We start from the raw sequence: 21,936 nt of genomic DNA, 5'->3' as shown, positions 1-21,936 counted from the left end.
CAGTGGGTATTTGTTAAAGTATTATTTGAAGCCACTCCAGAGTTGGGGGGCCAGGAGAAAGGGCCTCTTGTATCACGGCTGGCTGGATATGACTCTGATGGGTTGGTGGGATCTGAATGGGAGGGGAGGAGAGTGGAGGCAGAAGAGAGAATGAGGATGAGGTGTGGAGGTGGGTCAGGAGGAAGCCTGGGAAGGACAGGGTTTTGAGAAGAGGTTGCCAGCACTGTCAAATTCGGGAGATTGCACAGATGCAGTAGGTAGGGGATACATATTCAAAAGTTTGGCGGATAAGAAATAGAATAGACAATCCAGGAACCAGCTAAGTTAGTTGCAGGTTTTTGGCGAAGGACCAAATTGGGCCCATTTAAAAACAGGGGGAGAGAGGCGTGGCCATCCAAGCAGCAGGCAGGTGTCAACCAACAGTGGCAGGGGTTTCCCCTGGGCTCAGGGTTCAGGAGCTGAGGGGCACAGATGCCTCCAGCTGGAGCTGGGGGGCAACAGCTGCCCAAGGCTGGGTGTCACCAAAGGACAGCCCACAGAGCAATGCCCTGCCTCCACCACAGGTGCAGCTTTGATGTGGCTCAGGCTGCTAGGCAGAGGAAACCCAAGCTGCCCAGCGCAGCCTGCTCCATCAATGCCACCCAGTTTTCAATGAGGCTGCATAAGACATGAACCCGGTGGACCAGTGGCAGGGCAATTGCTTTATGGACAGAGTGGCTGGCAGGAAATCAAGGCTCAGTGTTTCAGCCTGAGATGAAAGGGAGCTTTTACCCAGACTCCTATCATTGCACCCACACTCCACTCTCTGCTCTCTGGAGAGGGGTTCTCAGTGCAGGAAGTAGGGATTGAGACTTCACTTCTTTCGTCTCGATTTCCTCACTTCCTTCTGGGGAAGAACACACAGTGGCGGTGTCTTTGGGAGGGGGGACTGTGAGTAAGGGAAAGGTCTGTGTTACCTCTGCAGGTTTTAATGATCTAAGCTTCCTCTGTGGGATGAGAGAGGGTCCTGTGAACACATCAGGGATAAACACAGAGAGTACAAAATCTCTCTCTCTCTCTCTCTCTCTCTCTCTGAGTGTGTGTGTGTGTGTGTGTGTGTATGTGTGTGTGTATGAGAGAGAATGAGAGAAAGAGAAAGAAAGACCATGCTATTCCATGGCCGCTCCACACAGCAACTGTCCCATGTTCCATTTCTAGCCACTGAGGCTCATCAAGTGACCTTGAAATCCTGCAGGGGTTCAGGACCTCTGGTCTTCACCCTACAGTGGAAATAGAAAATCAAGGATCCTCTTTTTGAGAAGATGTTCCATCCAGGCTTTGAAAGAAAGATACAAGAGGGGGAAACCAGGATGTTTTATGGCTTTAGCTCTCTCTTTAACAATAACTAATACACATTTACTGAGGCCTCGGTGCCTGGCATTGGGCTGGGCAAAGGGACACAAAGACAAGCACTGCTCTGTCCCTGCCCTGGGAAATGGAGCTCCTAGCAGGGAGACCACATGGTGATGCAGCACAGGGAGCACCAAGCGCTGAGGGCAAAGGCCGGAAAAGCTGCCTGATTCACCGGGAGCCCTAAAATATATGCTGTTACCCAAGCTCCCTGCTGGATGAACTGAATCTGCCTTTGATGGTGGGGCATGGAGGACTGGAGGTGGCTGGCTCTGGATAGGTGAGGGGCGGGGAGTGCCTTCAGGAGGTCTGGAACCCCAGGGCTAAGGACCAGGGCCGGACACACCATAATCCCCCAGCAAACTCACACCAACAGCAGAGGCCATGTGGCAGGATGGGACAGCATGGAATTTGGAATTGGAAGACAAGGGTTTAAAATTGCCTCTTAGTAGATGTATGACCCTGGACATATTCTTTCCGGAGAATTTCTTTACCTCTAAAATGGGTATAACAGTACCAAAGTCAGAACTTGGTAATTATAAGAATTAAGTGAGATAATGTACAGAAGGCATTAGAATAGTGTCTGGCATGGAATTCAGGAAAGGGAAGTTGTGGCTTCTGGGAGAAGTAAATGAGGATGCTGATGTCCTTCAACAATAGTGAAGTGGTCCATTGAAAAATGGTTTTAGCCAGGCATGGTGGCTCACGCCTGTGGGATTCCAGCACTTTGGGAGGCTGAGGTGGGCAGATCATGAGGTCAAGAGATGGAGACCATCCTGGCCAACATGGTGAAACACCATCTCTACTAAAAATACAAAAAAATTAGCTGGGCGTGGTGGCGCACACCTGTAGTCTCAGCTACTTGGAGGCTGAGGCAGAAGGATTGCTTGAACCCGGAAGGCGGAGGTTGCAGTGAGCCGAAATCATACCACTGCACTCCAGCCTGGCCACAGAGGGAGACTCCCTCTCAAAAAAGAAAAAAAAAGGTTTCTCAGTATCATCATCATTTAGCCCAGAGCAGCTGAAGGTGAATTAGCTGGGACTCACCACCCCAAACCTCTACAGCAAATAGCAGATGTGAATCAGGCTGAGCATCTGGACTGGGCAGCCATGGGCTCTGTCACCGAGGCCAGGCCATTCCTGTGAAGATGGGGGCAGACAACCTGTCCTACTCTCAAGTGGACAGCCCCTGAGGCCATTCTTGAGCACACAGAAGCAGGGGAAGATGTATAGCAAGCCCCTTTTCTCATGTAACACCTGAGCCCCTTCCTCCCAAAGCTGCCATCTTACAAACCTCAATATCCCACCCCCATCAGAGCGGCAAAGGAATGGAAACTTAGCTATTAGAGCCTTGGTTTCCCCATACTTGAGATGAAGAAACAGCTCTTGGGATGATCCTCTGGGGATTAGGGAGCCTGTGTTTAGAGAACAGAATGACTGTCACATTGAACATCCAAGACATGGTCACCCCATTCAACCTCTCTGTCACATCTGAGCAAGGTCAGGGTTGTGCAGTTCAGTGTAGGAGACTGTGGGGCATCGGTGCTCATCCCGGGCCTTGATTTACCCAGATTCCCTGTGCATATGGAAAGATCTGAGATGGAGTCTGGGGTTTTGCCCAAGAATGGGGGAATCTTGAATTCAGGCCCAGCTGGAAGTTGGGGTTTCCCCAGGACAGCAGACTCTACTCCTGGGCCTCTGTGAAATGAAGCCCTACCCCCGCATACCCATGCACAGAGTCTGTGACTCAGGGTTACTGCCTGCATCCTGGAAGCTCAGAAAGAGCTCCTAGGACACAAGCTCCTGACAGAGGGACAGGCACCAAGGCTGCTATTCCAGAGAAGCCACAGAAGAGGGACAGCTTGGGAACCAGTGCAGGGCTAGAGAGAGGAGGTGGCCATAGCAATGCTGGCTGAGAAAGCACTTCCTGGGGTGAAGGGTAGAGTGGCCTGCCATCACCCCTCCAGGACATAGAATGAGAAACCCCCTCTGAGGCTCCCAGCAACGACCGTGCTTTTGAACAACATCCCTGCAAAGAAACCCTGCCTCCTCGAAATGCTTGACCTCGTAGCTTCCAATCTCCCTCCATCCCCACATGCATTTCCTGGGTTCTGCCTGGCACTGTGCTCTGCAGGAGCCACGGGAGAGGCCCAGTGTCAGGCGGAAAGAGCATGCTTCGGCTTCACTGTGGCCTGGCTTCAAATCCTGCCTCTACCTCTATATACCTGCAAGATGTTAGGCAAGTTTCTTAACTTCTCTGATGTCTTTTCCTCATGTGTAAACTGGGGCTCATGTCTCCCTCAGAGGCCTGTATGAGGACTTCAGTGACAGGCTGGTCTGTAGTAAGTCCTTACACATGGTGGTTGTTATTTGAGAATAGGAAGCAGATCCCATCGGACTCCCTGGGGCTGAAGGTTTTCACCCACCCCTAAGGCTTCTTATGCTTTCTGCCCCATGTTCTCCCAATTCCCACCACCATTTTCCTCTGTGCCCCTGGAGGAGGCTACAGCACCAAATCAGGCTGAGATTCATCCTAGGTTAGAGAGATTTCCCCAGCAGATGACCAGGGCAAAGCCATGGGCACAGTCCCTCCATCCCTACCCCACCTAGGCCCCAGGTCTGTGCAGAGTCATCCTTCCCCATCCTGCCCTTTCAAGGAGAAGCATTCCTGAAGTGGAAACAGCTGCAGACATTTAGCCCAGTGTGACAATCTCTGAACAATCCTCCCTCCCATCAGGACTGGGCTGCGAAGTGTAATCAAAGCCACGGGTTAATTCGGTGTGCAGCCATCTTGCCAAGAGGAACACCTCACCTCCTCTCATCCTGCATCCAGAGGTTCAGGACTGCAGGAGGCAAGAGGGTGACACACACTACCTTCCCCCCTCCTCTTACTCCTTCACCCCTTCCTGCCAGTCCTAAAGCTGTCCAGACAGGCCACACCAGAATTGCTTTCCATCACCTGTAGTCTAACTGATGACATCCTTTCTGCTACAGATGGATGGCGTGGACAGAACTGACCTGGATGTGATTAGGGCTTCATGGAAGTTGCCTGGAGAGGTGTCCTGAGAGATGGACAGAGCCTTGAGTCACCTCCTGCCCCCCACCCAACCATGAGGAGGAGACAGCGTGAGGACTGTTTTCAATGCAGGGTCCTGCAGGATGGAGCCAGGGATGGAGGAAATGGGATGGATGAAGGAAAAGGGGGAATGAAAAGAACACATCAGTCAGACACAGAAGAGAGGTGGGAGGTAATGGCCACATGGATTGGAAGCCTGGGATTGGCTTACTAGTTATCTAATGCCTCCCTATCTCAGCGTGGCTCAGTCACCCCGTCTGTAAAATGGGGGTGCTGTGAGGATTCCACGAGCTAAAACACATGCAGCTTTTAAAATAGGCTGCTACAGTGCAAGCTCTCAGTAAACCAGAAAATCCCCACAATACCCGCCCCCTTCTGCCAACTGCTGAGTCCTGGGCTCCAGCTCACTAGTCCACCCTGCAAAAGGACTGGCTCACTTGGTACCTTGAGCTCTCAGGTGCTTTTCCTGCTGACCTGCTTTACAGAAATGAGCTTGTGTCATTCAGTTCCCAAGACAATCCTCTGAAGTATGTACAATGGCCATTTTACTTATGAGACAACCGAGCCTCACAGAGGAGAAATAATTTGTCCAAAGACCACTCTAACCGTAAATGGCAAAGCAGATGTTCAGACCCAGCTCTGTGTGGCTCCCACCCGAGATATCTTCCAAGCCTCACTCCTCAGCAGAGGGTCTGAAGCCCTCACATCTAGCACTCCTCCCTGCTCTGAATCTAGCCGGATTCACGCACCCAGTCCAGCCCCTGGAAGCACACACGTCATCTTCACTTGTGTGCTTACCCCACAGAGTCAAAGAGCCAGAATAGAAAGGAGAGAGGGAAAGGCTTCAGGGAAGAGGGGAGCTGGAGGGTAAAGGATGCTGAAGGGGAGCAAGGCTGCTGCCCATCAATCTGGGAGACTTCTCTGGTGCATCCTACAGCTGTCTTCGGCTTGGCTTCTGTCTCCCCTATCAGAGTGTGGAATTTCACAGGAAGGAAACGGTGAGAGGAGCTTTGGGCACAGGAGGGCCAAGTTGGAGGCTGGTGAGAGGTCGGCAGAAGCTCCATCTGCTCTGAATGCGTTTAAGCCACTTGACTGGGACACACATCCAGGGAACAGGGAACGTGCAAATGAGGCTCAGACCAGCTGTAGATTACTGATCTCGCAGGAATCCTGTTAGGATCCTGGCAAGCACTAGGGCAGCTGGGAGGCCTCCAGTGGGCCATGCGGTCCTCACTTCCACAAAGGGGTCTGAGGTGGGTTTTGCAAATCACAGAGGTCAACTCAATGTGCCGCCTGTGGAGACTCTAAACAAAAGCTAGTGGGTGTCTGAGAAGAGCAGCTGAGATCACCAGCAGACAGCATGTGTTTGGTAGCAAAGTCCTGTCGGGCAAAGCACAACTCTTCCACTGACAGGGTCACCATGTTGGTAGACAAGGGAAATGGAGTTTGCCTGTGGAACAGATCTTAAATGAAACATCCAACAAACTCTTCATGAAATCGTTCTGTATAAGCTAGAGAGAAGAACTAGAAGGCAGTAGCATTAGTGGGACGTATAGCTGGTTGCACAGTTGTACCCCCAGGGGGCTTAGCAATGGATCCCGGCCACTTGCAGAGAAGTGTCCAGAGGCCCATGCTGCAGAGCTCCAACCCACACCACCCCAGTCAACCTCCTAGCAATTCCTTGGATCAACATACAGGAAGCATTTGAAGCTGGGAGCAACAGCAGATACATTGGATGACAGAGGCAGGATCCGAAGTATCTTCATCAGCTGGAGAGATTATTTCAAGATAAAATGAATTAAGGAAAAATGTAAAGTCCCTAACAGGAGGTCAAAAAGCTACAGCACTATTGTAGGATGAACTGTGTCCTCCCACGAAGCTACAAAGCCCTAAGTGTTAAGCCCCTGTATGTTGGATTATTGCCTTATTTGGAAATAGGATTGTTGCAGGTGTGGTTTGATGAAGTCACACTGGAGGGTGGGCCCCAACCCAATATGACCGGTGTCCTTATAAAAAGGGAAAATTTGGTGACAGACAGGCACACAGGGAGAACGTGTTGCAAAGATAAATTATATTGATGCTTCTCAAACAAGAAACACCAAAGAATGCCAGCAAACCACTGGAAGCCAGGAGGAAAGCATGAAACAGAGCTTCTGTCATATCCCTCAGAAGGAGCTCTGCCCACACCTTTATCTCAGACTTCTGGCCTCAAGGACTGGAAGACAGTAAGTTTTTGTTGTTTAAGCCCCTCAGTGTGTGGTGTTTTGTTACAGCTGCCCTAGAAAATGAATACAAACACAAAGGTAAAATTGGGAAGATGCAGCTGAATGCATTATGTTAAAGAGACCCAGAGGTGCTGGTCGGCTGTGAGCTCAGTAGAAATCAGCAGTGCCGTGTGGATGCTAAAGACAGCCAGATCAGAGTTGGGGCTATGTCAAGAGAAGGTTGACTATCTGAGCTGATAAAGGGTATGCTGGTCAGGCCTTACCCAGAGGGCCACATTTGGTCCTGGTGAGAAGTGGGATATCCTCTGAATCCTATTCCCAGAGATGAAGAGACAAGCCAGAGGAGGACTGCCGAAGTGGGGAAGAGGCAGAGGCACATCAGCTTCCAATGTTTGAAGAGCTGAGGCATGGAAGAGGGATGAACAGCCAGTCACAGGGAGAAGAGATGGAAGCCACAGGGAGAGAAACAGACCTCAGAGGAATTAAATAATTCTATTAGGAAATGCTGCCCAAAACATCGAATGGGCCATCTCATGGGGACCTGAGCTCTCTGTCTCTGAGAAACTCAAGGCTCCACCTGCTTCTCAGTAGATCACTCAGTAGAGACTTATGCTAAAGACTCAGGCAACTTGCAGCTTCAGACAGGGTCCACTCACATTCCCAGCCTGGCTTGACAACAGCAGCTCAAGCCTCTTACCTGTTTAAAGTTAGAGGCCACCCATGCAATGTCTGGGCCTCAAGACTATCCAACCATGGCTTCAGATTAAGCTGTGTGCTGACGCAGGGACTCGTGGGCCTCAGAAGATCAGGTTTGGTGAGACCCAGGTCCACTGGAGAGATGAGCCTGCCCATGCTCACAGAATAAGGGTCCCAGGAGGATGAAGGTAAGAAGGAAAGCTGCCCTGACTCTCTGCTGTCCAGGGAGTTGCGGAGCTGGCAGACCAAGCTGTAATTGATCTCTAACTTGAGGGAGCCCCACATTGGTGTGTGCTGTGAGGGAACACAGAGGAACCTACACCCAGACCTCTCTTTGAGGGGCTCATGGAGAGCTCACCGCAAAGACAGTATCCTGTAGGAGAGGCATTTGTGATGCCAGTAAGAAGATGTAGTGGTCCCTAAGTATACCTGGGGGATCAGTCCCGGGACCTCCTGCAAATACCAGATGCACAGATATTTAAGTTCCTTATATAAAATGGTATAGTATTTACCTATAACCTATGCATATCCCCCTATATACTTTAAATCATCACTTGATTACTTATAACATCTAATATAAGTAATATATAAATAGTTGTTATACTGCTTTGTTTAAGGAAAAAAGAAAAAAGTCTCTGCACATGTTTAGTACAGATATATTTAAAATTTTAATTTAATTTAATTTGTTTTAGAGACAAGATATCATTCTGTCACTCAGGTTAGAGTGCAGTGATGCTACTGTAGTTCATTGCAGCCTTCCTGGGCTGCAGGCAATCCCCCTGCTTCAGCCTCCCAAGTAGCCAGGAATACAGGTGCATAACACCATACTCGGCTAATTTTTTAAAACCTTTTTTTGTAGAGATAGGGATAGTCTTTCTGTTTTTCAGGCTAGTCTCATACCCCTGGCCTCAAGTGATCCTCTGGCTTCAGCTGCCCAAAATACTGGGATTACCAGTGTGAGCCACTGCACCCTGCCTCATAAGCATTTTTTAAAAATATTTTCAATCTGTGGAATCCATACATGGCTTCCACAGATGCAGAGGGCTGACTATACTTCCCAGGATTATTAAATAATGAGCTCTAATCCTCCTTTAAACACAGCCCTCCCTCATATTACAGTTTAAAAAAAAAAGGATGCTCAGATAGGGAAAGGAACTTATACAAAATTTACGCCCAAAAAGCAGCCACGCTGAGTTTGAAGCCAAGTCTGTTTCCTTTTCAAGCCTACACTCATTCCCAGGTTCTCAAATATTTCCCTAGTAAAGGGTTGCAGGTTGTGAGTTTCAAATAAGCACCACACGCCTCCAGCAACAGAAAGAACGACCTAATGTGGTCTAAAGCAGTGTCTCCAACTTCACCATGCAACAAAATGACCTGCAGGGTTTTTAACAGCATAGGTTGGCTGGTGCAGTGGCTTATACCTGTAATCCCAACACTTTGGTAGGCCTGGGCGGATCACTTGAGATCAGGAGTTCAAGACCAGCCTGGCCAACATAGTGAAACCCTGTCTCTACTACAGATACAAAAATTAGCCAGGCGTGGTGGCACATGCCTGTAATCCCAACTACTTGGGAGGCTGAAGCAGGAGAATCGCTTGAACCCAGGAGGTGGAGGTTGCAGTGAGCCGAGTCTAGCCTGGTCTCAGCAGTGAGCCGAGATTGCGCTGCTGCACTCTAGCCTGGGCAACAGAGTGAATGAGACTCTGTCTCAAAAAAAAAAAAAAAAAAAAAGGTTTTTTTGCTGAGCCTGAGGCTGGGAGTTACTAATTTAGTGGGTCTGGGGTGCAGTGGGTCTGGGGTGCGGTGGCTCAGGAATTGTTGCATTCTTAACAAGTTCCAGTGGTGCTAATGCCACAGGTCAGGGGCCTTGTTTTGAGAACCGCTGCTCTAAATAAATCGGGAAAGGAAGTGGTGTTCCAGCCTCAGAGCCACAAAGACATAGAGGTATACCGCTTAGATGACCATCTGTTCCCAGGGCAGGAGTCACCCCAAAAGCCAGGCAGCAGAACTACTGGCCAGTGCTGAAACAGAAGTTTACCTCCCTAGAATCCATCTGGTTGGGAAGATCTCATTCTAGAAAACCTTGGTTCCTGTACTCTTCACTCTGGGCTCTTCTGGTTCTCCCAGGCTGATGACTATGTTCTTCCATAGGAAGTCCTGCTTCTTTTGTGGTTGGCCACAGCCACCCTCAGCGTTTTCTCCGTCTTAACAGAGGAGCTTCTTTCACTAGACCTTTGGCGGCTGGGCTTCTGAAACTCTTTCTGATGCCGGATGCCATCTGAGTTGGGCAGGGTCCCCTCTCAAATCCATATTCAAAAATGAGCACAGAATGACCAGGAAGAACCCAATCTGGACCCCACATTTCTCTCAGCTCCATTTAAGATGGTGTTTCTTTGAGCCACCCCATCACCTTGTCAGCTCTGACGAAGCCTGTGCACAGTTGAACCCCTCAGATCTTTTTCTCAGGACCTCAACCAAATCAGGTCTGTCCCCAATCCTCTCATGAACTTGAGTAATTAACTTCTACAATCTAAATGAGACTTTCCATCTGCTGCTGTTAGGTTTCATCTTGTTAGTTTAAACCCAGTATTTCAGTTTGTTGAAATCATTTTTGAATCTTTATTCTGTCTTTTATTAGAGCTGCCTATCATGGCCTTGTTGTCAACAAATTTGATTACGCTTACTCCAGTTTCATCCAAGCCATGGATAAAAATGTGAAGCTTCGTCTTCCAGAATCTCACCTTCTGCAAACTGTCTTCCCTTTTGGAATCCCTAATCATAGGATCGTACTTCCCCAAGTCAGACTTCCTACAGTCTAAGGGAGGTCTGCGGGCACATCATTTCTTTCCTTGGGTATTATAAACACCGGGCACATGTGGTCACTTTCATCTGATCATCCTATCATATCCTGTCACCTAGTTCTGGATCATGGTCAGAATTGAATCAGGATAGTTTTGGTTGCCATTTCTTGACCTTCTCAGCAATGACAATGTTACAGAGGCAAGAATGCAAGAATACATCCAATTCTCCACTTTAAGCAGTATTTAATTTCCAGTAGAAGTCAAACTGCCTATCCCCTGTCATTACTACAGCATGCCTCCCTGACAGCCTTATATTGGGAAAGTAGCACCCAAATCCTTTCAACTGGCTGGAGAAGCTGTACAGGAATATGTCATAACTTGGACCTGCTCAGCTGCAAGGCATGCTGGGATCTTGGCAGCTGGTCGGTGAGGAAGGAGCAAGAAATATTTTCTAGCATGGGTTGTGTGGATAAAGGGGATGAGGTCATGACCCAGGAAGTAAAAAGGAAAGGGGGTCATGGATGAATAGCATCCCCGCTCTCCTGCTATTTGTACTGGGAAATGCCCCACTTTTGCTGGAGAAAGACACAGCTTATGTCCATGGGATGCTGAGGGAACATTTGTGAACAATTTGTTGAAAACAAGCCAAGAGTTGACACCAAGAGGATGGGGAAAAGCATATGTGGTGGTTAAATATGTAGGCTCTGGATTTAAATCCCAGCTCTATTACTTATTAGCTGTGTGAGCGTGGGTAAATCATTTTATGTCTCAAGGTTTCAGTTTCTTCATGAGGAAAGTGGAGATAAAAAACAGCAGCTCATGCTTGTAATTCAAGTGCTTTGGGAAGCCAAGGGAGGTGGACGGCTTGAGCCAAGGAGTCTGAGAACAGCCTGGGTAACATGGTGAAACCCCGTTTCTACTAAAAATATAAAAATTAGCTGGGCGCAGTGGCAGGCACCTATAATCCCAGTACTCAGGAGGCTGAGGCAGGAGAATCTCTTGAACCCAGGAGGCAGAGGTTGCAGTGAGCCGAGATCATGCCACTGCACTCCAGCCTGGGTGACTAGAGTGAGACTCCATCTGAGGATTAAAAGAAATAATACACGTAAAAAGTTTAGCAGGCTGGTGTATAGTAACAACCCAATAAACAGCTGTTATTACAGAACACTAGCTGGAAGGCACTGAGTGTTACAGTTCCGGGGCTGGAGGTATGAAGATGAAAGGGCTGAGCAGGTGAAAGGAGAAACAAGGATGCTGGAGGTGGGGGCAGGAGAGCCTAGGAGTTTGTAAGAAGGGGGAGGCAGCATTCTATGGAAGTATTCTGGAGGCGGAGCCTAGGAACAAGGCTAGGTCAAGGGATTCTGACCTCAAATCAGGAAGGAGGAAGCAGTCTGGGCGAAGCCCCAGAGGAGTGCAGTGAAAAGTGTTTCTTAAACTCTGAATCCAAAAACTTTTTATTGCTACAGGAAGTCAGTCAAAAACGGTCTAAATGGTCCACGTGAAAAAGCATCAATATTCCACTTCTAGAAATCTGTTCTGAGGAAATAATCATTGATAGGCACAAAGATTTATGTGCAAGGATGTTCACTGCAGCATTATTTATAACAGTGAAAAATGGTTTACAATTTAAATGTCCTACCACAGGGGATTTGTTAAATAAATTATGGTGCATCCATATGACGGAATACCAGGCAGCCATTATAAAGCTCATCTTAGTAGGATACTTAGGACGTGGGGAAATTATCACAATTTGCCATTAAATGAAAAGGCTGGTTACAAAACGGTACAGACTACAATCACAATTTGGTTACATACCTATCTAGCAAAAACACACAAAATGCTGAATGAATATTCATTACTTTTGTAAATGGTTTTTAAGAAAAAGTGACCAAAAGGAAGTAACCAGACAGGAGCTTTCACAATCAGCTTATAATAGAAAGTCATTAAATTCAGAACACAAACAGTAGCTATGATCTGAATGCCAGGAGCTGTAGCTGGTACCCATTAGAAAGGACCTGGCTGTTTAGAAGGGCTGAGGGCTAAGAGGTTCTGCATGCCATTGGCATGAGGCCAGGCAGAGCCTAGAAAGGAAGATTTAGGTCAGTGGCTCTCAACCATGGCTGCCTATTCGAAGCTCAAAAAAATACCAGTGCCCAGGCTCCACCCACAGAAATTCTAACTGAATTAAGGTCTAGGATGGGGCTGTCAAGTATGTATTTTTTAAATCTCTGCAGGTGATTTTTATGGAAGCCAGTGAATTTAGTGTTGAGCCGGACAAAGCCACTGTTACCTGTATACAGAGGTAGACTTGAGGCTGCTCACCCCACTTCACAGCCGCCTTCTCTCTGGACAGGGCCCAGTAGGAGAGTGAGGAAGGTCTCACTGTGGAACCTGGAGAGATGCTGAAAGGGAGTAGGTGCCTCAAGGGGCCTGGTCTATGCAGAAACGTTACCCTCAGCCTTGGGAACATTAACAGAAGTTCTCCTTAGGCCTTGCATGTTTGGAGCTTTACCACACGGACACTGCTCTACACTTAGACTCCTGATGGGATCCATGGCACCCTGATGCCGAACACTGAAATCCCAGGCTCTACAAAAGGGAGGAGGAAAGAAAGCCCAGATCCTGGGACCTGGCCCTGCATCAGCTGGAGCTAGTGGGATTTTCCTCTTCTGTCCTGCTTTTGGGCAGAAATACACACCAACCAACAGGGCAATGTGTAAACCTTAAAAGTAATCTGCTTTAAGTGGATGAGGCCTCTTGAAGAGGGTTCCTAGCTTCCCCCAGGTGCCTCGAGGGAAGAGAAGCAGAGGGAGGTGGCTGCTAGAAACAAAAGTTTGTGTTAAATGATAAGATCTCCCCAGCTTCTCACTACAGATATAGAGTTACTCAAGGCACGGAAAGAAGGGAAAGAAGAGGCCTGAGTTGGGTGCTTCATATACTGGATCCATCCTTCCCTGAATAATTAAGAGCCAACTGCAGCTGTTTTGTATTCCTAACAGTGGGGCTCCTGGGGGGGGGCCTTTGGGACAATGGCTAGGGCAGTAGGGAGGGAGCTTTGGCTCAGGTAGACCAGTGGGGTTGGCATATAGGGATGGATCTAAATTGCTGCCCTGCAAGCCATTTCCCTGAAGTTGCCTCCCAGGGCAAGCTCACATCAGCTCTGGCAGAGGAACAGAACTGGGACAGAACTGTAGTTAATATGATGGTCAACTGGTAACACACAGCTTTGCGACGCCTTGCACATATATTTATGTGTGCATGTATATGAGTATGTTTATATGCACATGTATGCCTCAATATACAGCAGATTTACCTTCCAAATGATGTTTGGCTCAGGCTGAGACAAAAAGGAAAATGCATCATCTGAAGATGCAGCGACTGGCAGTTGGTCAGATGGGTTAGCAACAGGGGGGTGGGATGGTAACTGCAAACTAGCCTGAGACTAACATTCCCCATAAAGAATCCACAGAAAAGTGAATAAGCCACTCCTGCAAAATCAAGAAGCGACTGCAATATCCATTCAAAACCACTGACTCGAGGGCCAGGAAGGGCTTTGGGATTTTTCTGAACACCTCCCTTTCACAGATGAAGTACCCAGTGGTTTGGCAGAGGTGCTCAAGCAGAAAAGCCTCCCTCATTTCTAACCCAGCCTCCCTGCTCCATAACTGAAACCTCTAATTTGATCCTCAGGGGACTGGCAGGACAGATGGTCACCAACCATCCTCCAAGTACCAACCTTTCCCGTCACTGAAGATGCTGGCCAGAGACATTCCTGGTTCAGATGCAAAGATACTCTGATACTATCAACAAGGCTTCAAATTCAAACGAGTTCCATGTGCAAGTCTGACTAAGTCATCCTTATTAAATGCAGATCAATGAGGACAGTGTCATGGCAGGATTCAGCACATACAGCATTGCCTTTAAAGCTTTCGTGGACTCAGGGAAAGCCCAATGGAATCCTTGTCCTTCTGTTTCAAGTCAGAGAGTGGAGGAGAATCAGTAGACCAACAGCCAGAAAGAGAGTGCAAGGTCAAACTCTCCCGACCCCAGTCCCTATCCCAGGGCTCCCTCCTTCTGCTTTCTCTACTCTGCCCAGCAGCAAATTGGACAGAAAAGCATCCTCATTTTTTGTTCCACTTTGAAGCCACCAAGTCGAATAATTTCTCGCTGGTGAGGACCCAACTCAAATCAGGACTGAGGAGCCATTCTGCAAGTTTTGGTTTTCATCTCTCGTGCTCACTAAACAGAAGGGAAGGAAAGGGGCATGGCAGAGCCACACAACATTCAGCACCCTCCTGCCTCTTTCCTTTCACAACTCGACTCTCAGCTGGAACTTCTCCCTGCCATTTTCTAGCATTCAAGCTGGTTACAAAAGAAATTTCTTCAGAAGGAAAGTCTTGGAGGAGATCCATCTGAAATAGAGAAGGGCATAAACAAAGATCCTGTTCCAGATTACCCATTAGAGGATCACCTCCTCAGCTAAGGCAGATGTCCTCAAACCAAAAGTCACAGAGAGGGGAGTTTGCAAAAGCAGAGCATGATGCCAATGGAAAAGATCCAGGTGTTGTCCACACCAACTATAAATGAAGGGCTCAATTCTGTCAATTCAATGAAACTCCATTAGTCAAGGCGTTTGCTTTGGCCTCTTGCCATACATTTCAGACCAAGTTAGTTAAGTGTGGTCATAAATTTAAGGCCAACTTAGTGATGGCTAAACTCAAATGCAAAGATCTGAATGTAAAGAAAACTCATTCTTTAGAACTATTTCCAACACACACACACACACACACTCAGGAAATGAAAAGCTAGTGATGAAGGTGACTGAATGAGGCAAAGGACGGTCCCCACTGGGGTTTAGATCCTTAAGTATAAATAACACTCCCTCCAAGCAGTTGTCATTCCCCGAGTGCCAGATGCCCAGATCTCCAGGCGCTTGGCTTTGCCTCTATCTACGCCACAGGTACAAGGTAGGTGGTTAGCTTTGATGAGCAAGGAATCTGAGGCACAGAGAGGGAACCTAGAACTAGGGAACAGCTAAGGTGATGGAATCCTAGCCTTCTCACCCTCCCCCAAAACCCTGGACTCCAAGTCCTTTGGACAATTCCACATTAGCTGTCGGGTCCCACAGACAAACCCACAGGGGAATAGAACCCACAGTAAATTCCATCACAGATAACATCACAGTTATCACAATGCTGATAATTTTGTACTCTTAGTCATACTGATTCACCCCATCCTGGGAGATCAGAGGCATGTGTTGTTTACTGTTGTATCCACAGCTCCTAAAAGAGTGTCTGGCACATAGTAAATGCTTAGGAAAGAATGAACACGGGTTTACTGCCACCGATGGTCTCTTTTACCCTGTACCCAGGCAGTGACAAGGCCAACACTTGAAGATCATGGGAAACATCTATCTACTACCAGGGTATGGGTGATGGGGCACGGGAACTGAGCTCTCGGTTCTTTAAGGCAGCATAACAAGGTGACATGCACTTCTAATCAGGGATCTTGTCTTTTTGTCCTCTCTGTCCCATCTACCAACTCAGTCATCAATGGAAGTGGTGAACTGGTTGACGGGTCATGATCTGAGTTGCTAGCTCATGGATATAAGAGAGTGACCAAGACTAAGGATAGGAGTGTCATCGTCAGTGTTCAAAATAATTGGACCCAATAGCATCTTCTTCCCAAATACACATACTCCATCCATAAGTGTCTGCTGTTCCTCCATTCCCTTGCTGGGGTTCCCATTCCTCTTTTTAGATCCCCACTCAGGGATCAGGGCCTTCTGGATGTTCCTTGGAATCTGCAAACATCTAATGTGAGCTTCCAGTCTTATGTCATCTAACCATTTTGCTATATTAGATGAAACAAAGAGTTATGACTGAATTTTCTCTTTTTTGTAAAGAATAAAATTGGTTTATACCCACTCAATTCCTAGTGGGAACGGGGACAGGAGATCTGAATTCCAGTCTTGGCTCTGCATGTGGAACCTTGTATCAGTGGATGTGATGTGTTCAGATTTGAGTAAGACAAGATAGCTCCCTTAAGGAACTTAGCATCTCACAGGAGAATCTTAGTGGACCCTGCGAATGAGGGTGAGCCAAGGGCCCAAAAGGTCAAAGGTAGAACCAGGCCGTGGGATATTCCAATTATGCCTTGTACAGGGAGACAAGATAACATGCACATCCAAGGCAGATGAGATCACTTCTTAGAATCTTAATTTCTTAATCTATAGATGTAAGTGGTCAGGTTACTTAAAGGCTGTTAATTGATTTTGTTTGGACCATTTCACTTGGCCAGTTTGACTTTGAACTCCCAATTGTCCATAAGCTGAACCATTCTAATTGCCTGATCAACACACTGTGACCTGCCTGCTCTCTGTCGGCATCTGAATTTGTGATTCCCCTGACATGGACAATCTCCAGGGCCTCTCCCAGCTTTGAGTCTCAATAAGAAGTGACCAATGGAGGGTCTTTCAAACAAGCCAGGAAGTTTACCTGAAGATAAGAAAGTTTCTGAGGCTCCTCCAGTCCTAATGGGGAGGTAGCAATCTACACTGGTGGGCTGGACCTCTCAGCTTCTCTGCTTTTCTAGTCTGGCCCTAGAAGTGGTAAAGGAACTTTTTCCCCTCACTAATGGGAAAGAAGGTGCTGGGTGTCCTATCTCAGGACGGAGTCAGTAAGCCCAGCTCTCTGTCCCACCTGAGTCATCAAGCTTTCTTTAATGGCTCCCCTCTAAAACTCTTGGGTCATCAGGCACCTTGCTGCCTGTACAGCCACTGCATTTTCCTCTCCATGTTCTCCATCCCCGAACACATAGACAGGTGTCTCAGGATCAAACTGGTGAACTTAGCAACCTCTCTGGGCATGAGCTCAGCCTTTTACCTCTTTTTATCTACCAGCATTTATTAAGGTGTGCTGCACACAGTAGGTGCCTAAACAGTCATGATGCTCACAGTCATGATAATGGTCGCCACTATTGGCTTTGGAGGAGGAAGGCTCTGGCATTGGCTGCTTGGAAAAAGAAGGGAGGTGGAAGATCCACCATTCCTTCCCAAACTGGTGGTGGTAGGTGTCGATATGGAGAAAAGAGCTTCCCTGGAAACACAAACTCACCTACACACACCTTTCCCAGCACAGCACAGCCAGAGGCAGCCCTGCCTCCAGAGTGGTCTACCTCCAGCCCCAAGGCCCAGAGCACCTCTCAGCACCCCATGAGTGACCAAGTGGCAAGTTCCCCTATCTCTCCTGTATCTTATCTCCTTTCCTCCTCCGTTGAAAATCTAGACTTGGGGCAAGGTACAGGCTGTTTCTTTCCAAGCTGCTTTTAAATCTGCCCCCCTTTTCTGTAGTTGTGAGGTCCACTTCTAAGGTTCAAGTTCCCCGCTTGCCCCTTCCTCAAGGTCATCTGTCCCGGCTTAGAAAAGGTGAGAGGCCACTGCTGATTGTCAAGAAAAGAATAGGCTAAAAAGATGAGAGGAAGTGAGGAGGCCGAGGAGCAAGCGGGCAGGGAGGGCTGTGGAGAGAGGCCCTGCGGCCCAAGTGGGTCGGGGTGCCTGAGAAACGTGGAAGGAGGTTGGATTCACCGGGACTGAAGGAAAAAAATGGGGTTAGGGCCAGAGAGCATAGGATCGTAGTGGGGTCTAGACACAGGCAAGCTTCCAAGCCCCTAGTCCCAATTCCGTTGACCAGGAAGAAGTGCACCCCATGGAGAGCAGACCTGCGGCTCTGGCTCCTCTCACCCCGCACCCCCTGCAGAAAGCCTGGGGAAGATCGCAGCGGGTACGGGCAGAATCCAGCTCTCCTCTCTTCCCAGACAGACTCGGGGCCCACTCCGCCTGGCGCGGCGGGCCGTCGGAATAACCCAAAGATTGGGCTGGGGGCGGGGGGAGAAGGGAGCAACAACGCCGCTGCAGGCGGTCCTCCTGGTTTAAAGTTTGCCAAGGGTAAAGGAGTCGGCTCGATTGGGCCGGGCCCTCTAGAGCCTCGCCTTCTTCCTCCACGGGTCCTGCAACGACTTCCCTCTCGGCTCCCGCCCTGCGCAGGTCCCGGATCCCCACTCTCGTCTGCATCACTCCCTGTGCCCGAGCGCCCCCCGCCCTGCTCCCTCCCTTCACGCTGGATCTCCCGCAGGACGTGAGCGGAAAGTGAATGGGCAGCCCCAACCACAAAGACAAATTACCATGAGAAACATAAATCGGAAATCGCCGCTCGCGTCCCCGCTTCCCTCTGCCGCACCCCTCTCCACCGGCCCAGTCAGCAGCTCCTGGGGCCTGGCGGGCAGAGTTCGCGCTCCGCAGGCCCCGGCCAGGGCAAGAGTGTCCTGCAGGGGGGTCTGGGAAGAATCTGGGCGGCGGCTCCACAGGCGGTGGCGGCGAAGCGGGGACGTCCCTGAGCGGGAGATTTCACACTCCGGGAGGGCCACGCGTTCCCGTGCGCCTCGCCGCCCGCACTCTCCCTCCGTGCTGTTTACTCGCCTGCTTTCCCTGAGCCTCCATCTCCGCACCTCTGCCCCTCTTATCCCCCAGCCTCTCTTGTCCGTCTCCTTCTCCAGGCCTGGGCCCCGGGTGTCCATCGCCGCTGCAGCCCAGATGCGCCGACCGCAGCCCAGGCAGGGCCGAGCGCAACCGGGACCCAGAGCTGGCCGGCGGCGGGAACGCCGCAGCACAGAGGGCTCTCAAGCCGAGGTGGCAGCGGGAGGCGCGGAAGCCCAGGCAGGGACCCCCTGTCCTCCGCTTGCAGCCTCACCTACCAGGCTTCAACTTAGCAGAGCCTGGACCCTTACCTCTCTACCCCGCTACCCACTCGAGTTGCTGAAGTTTGCAACTTGCAGCCGCAACCCGCGCAGGGGAAGCGCCCGGGGCTCCCAGGACTCACCTCCGAGCGGCGGGTGCAGGTGCCCGGTTCCCTGCGGCTCCCGATTCCCGGCGGCGCGGAGCTGCGGGGGCAAACCAGGCGGGCTGGCGGCCCGTCTGGGAATGGGGCGGCCGCGCAGGAACGGCCTCCAGCTCTCAGCGCTCCGGTGCAGTCCCGACCCGGGCCAGCGCCCGCTGCGCTCAGGCTCCCAGCGGCCGCTGGACGCGCGGCCGACCCGCCCGGCTCCGCGGAGCTGGGCTCTGGCACCAACCCCCGCGCTCCAACTAGCTCCCGACCTGGCGCTCGGAGAGAGCAGGGAGGAGGAGACCGCGGGAGCAGGAGGGAGGGGGCGGTGGGGGAGGAGTTGCGAGCGAGGGGAGAGAAGGAGGGAAGCCGGAGCGAAAAAGAGGAGGGGGCTGGAGCGGACCTGCCGCGGCGGGCGTTGCACCCGCCAGCTTTGAGGCGCGCGGAGGAGCGCGAGGGGGCGCCCTGCATCCCGCGGACACGCGGCCGACTCCCGCCCGGGGCCTGCCGAGTTGGTTACCACCAGCAGGGTGGGCCGAAGCCCCTTCCCGGGTTGGTGTTCCAGCGGCGAGACCTAGTCCCCCGAGCACTTGCCACCGTTTGCCACCTCCCGCTTTGCCGTCCTCGGTCACCCCATCTCGAATGTGACATCCTCCCGGGGCATTGGCGCGGCCTGCCCACCCCGTCACTCCGACATTCCGAGCCTGAGGAAGCGCCTCCACACCCCACTCCGGACTCCCACATTCCTCAGCCGGGTCAGTTCGGAACGACCTTCTTGCCTGTGGATTTGAGGTGGAAGGGGCCGCGTGTAAAACGGTGAAGAGCCGTTACAAGCTGCAGCAGCAGAGAGAGGCTAGACAGCTTCGGGGCTGGGCTGGAAAGCCAGAACTGGCAGGATTAGGGTTAACCTTGCAAACTACGATCTTGAACGAAACTCTTCAAGCCTCAGTTTCTTCAACTGTAAACTGGGGTTGGTAATACGCACGCTACAGAATTGTGAAGAACGGTAGGGGATACGCGGAGTAAAATAGCATCAGGAACATTGGGAGGACAGCCAAGAGATGAGCGATCCGGGGAGGCGGTGGAGGGTTCTCGGCTGAGGAGGGATGTATAGCGCGATCACAACGAGCGACACCAAATTGTTTACAAGTTTAAAGTGATCTAGTGTTTCTGATGGCTAGAAGGCAGGAGAGAAAGATGCAGGGGGCAAGCTTCAAATCCTAGCTGCCCGGGTTGCAAGCGGGATGGGAAGGGAGCCCTCTGCTGAACAAAAAATATATTTTAAAATAAAAAAAAAGGTGACCTAAGAACAAGTGAGAAAGACAAAGGATCTGAAAAATTAAAACCAAGAAAGAGTGATTCTAAAAGAGAACCAGAGAGACTATGAAATAAAACTAGATAAGTTGGAGGAAGGAACACATCAAAAGACCTTCCAGAGTATGCCAAAAATTGGAGAGTTAGAACAAAGTCTGAGTGAAGCATTTTACATAACAAAATTCTGGGTAAAGGAAACCCCAGATAAAGCAGAAGAATGGAGACACTAACAGCCCCAGAGAAGCACTTCCTCCCTGCCATCCTCCTACCCCTGGACCACAGCAAGAAGCAGTGTGTCAGGATAATGGGAAAGAAAGGGTGGCTCTGAATCTAAGAAGGGAGTTTATGAGATACTGTAAAAAGAGAAACAGTGCAAGATCTCAAAGATAGACTTTCTAGGGCAACGGAAATGCTGAAACTCATAATGTGCAGAATGGAGAGAAACTTGCAAAGGGAAAACACATTCTGGACACAAAGGCAGAGATGCAGAGAAGAAAAAAAGGAAGGAAATGGGTACATGTGGGCATACCGATCTGGTAGCCCATTCATTTAATATTGGGGTAGAAATCAAGTTGGAAGAGGCAGCACAGGATATTGAGTCCAAATCTATCATTTTATCGACAAGGACAATGAGCTCAGGGCCATTCTCTAAGAGTCCCAGGCTGAGATGGGGATAGGTCTGCTGATTCCCGCTCTGGAACCTTTCCACTGCTATGAGTGTGCCCCCCTCATTCCCTACAGAACCATGGGGAATGTTTTTGTCATAGTAAGAAATAGAAGTACATGCAATATAGAGATACCTTTTAATTAACACGAAAAACATGAAGCTATTCCATACTGCAGGACAACGGAATGAACAAGAGGGCTTCCAATTTGTCTGGTTGGGAGAATAGACAAAATGCCTTCTGAGTGGCTCTGTCAGCCACAGCTCTCTCTTGAAAGGCAACCAAAGTATTCTCCACCCTGCACACATTCTCACCTGCCCTCTTGTTTGCTACCATGTTTTGATTGTGTTCTTTCTTTCTTTCCCACTATCATGTCAAGCCCCTTCCTGGCTCTCCCTCTCCGTATCATAAAATGGAGAGGGGGGTTGGGGGCTTGTATGTGGGAGGGGGCTTGGCACAGGAAGAGAAGAGAGGAGACCCCAGCCTGGGAACACAGGGAAGAAAATTTTCCTTTTCAGGGAGTAGCAGGACAGCTTGTAACACTGGGCTAATTAATCCTAATTGCATTCTAAAGTATTGTATTGATTAACACTGATTACTCAAGAGCTCTCAATACAGGAGAGCTTCAGAAGCCCAGCCCTCCGGAAGGGACAGTTTCTTTACTGGCCTGGCTTACCACCTGCTCTTTGGCAAACCCAGCTTTGTTAGAATATCTGAATCATTTACTTGGAGCAAAACCTGGAGTGTTGGTCCCATCACCACAGTGTCACCACCAGCTTCTGCCACCTTCCTTAGACCTTTGCAATAACCTATAAGATAATTGCTTGTTAGGAGTAATTCTCCTCCTACCAAAACACTGTTAATTAAGCAGAATGGAAATATAGTAATTAAC

General features: G+C 49.7%; 1 protein-coding gene across 3 annotated transcripts in view; it reads right to left on the bottom strand.

Moving 5' to 3' along the window:
- Positions 1–19,402, bottom strand: part of SEMA5B (semaphorin 5B) — a 123,348-nt gene extending 103,946 nt beyond the window's left edge. For all 3 annotated transcript variants that reach the window (XM_032267727.1, XM_032267730.1, XM_032267729.1), the window contains exon 1: positions 19,063–19,402. The gene's annotated coding sequence lies outside the window, so the exon portion shown is untranslated. The remainder of the gene's footprint in view (positions 1–19,062) is intronic.
- Between the last annotated feature and the right edge of the window lie 2,534 nt (positions 19,403–21,936).

This window comes from Sapajus apella, unplaced genomic scaffold (assembly GCF_009761245.1).
Source record: "Sapajus apella isolate SASKATOON/1434 unplaced genomic scaffold, GSC_monkey_1.0 scaffold171, whole genome shotgun sequence".
Classification (NCBI taxonomy): domain Eukaryota; kingdom Metazoa; phylum Chordata; class Mammalia; order Primates; family Cebidae; genus Sapajus; species Sapajus apella.
The sequence above is the reverse complement of the archived record's forward strand: the minus strand, read 5'-3'. Positions and strand labels throughout refer to the sequence as shown.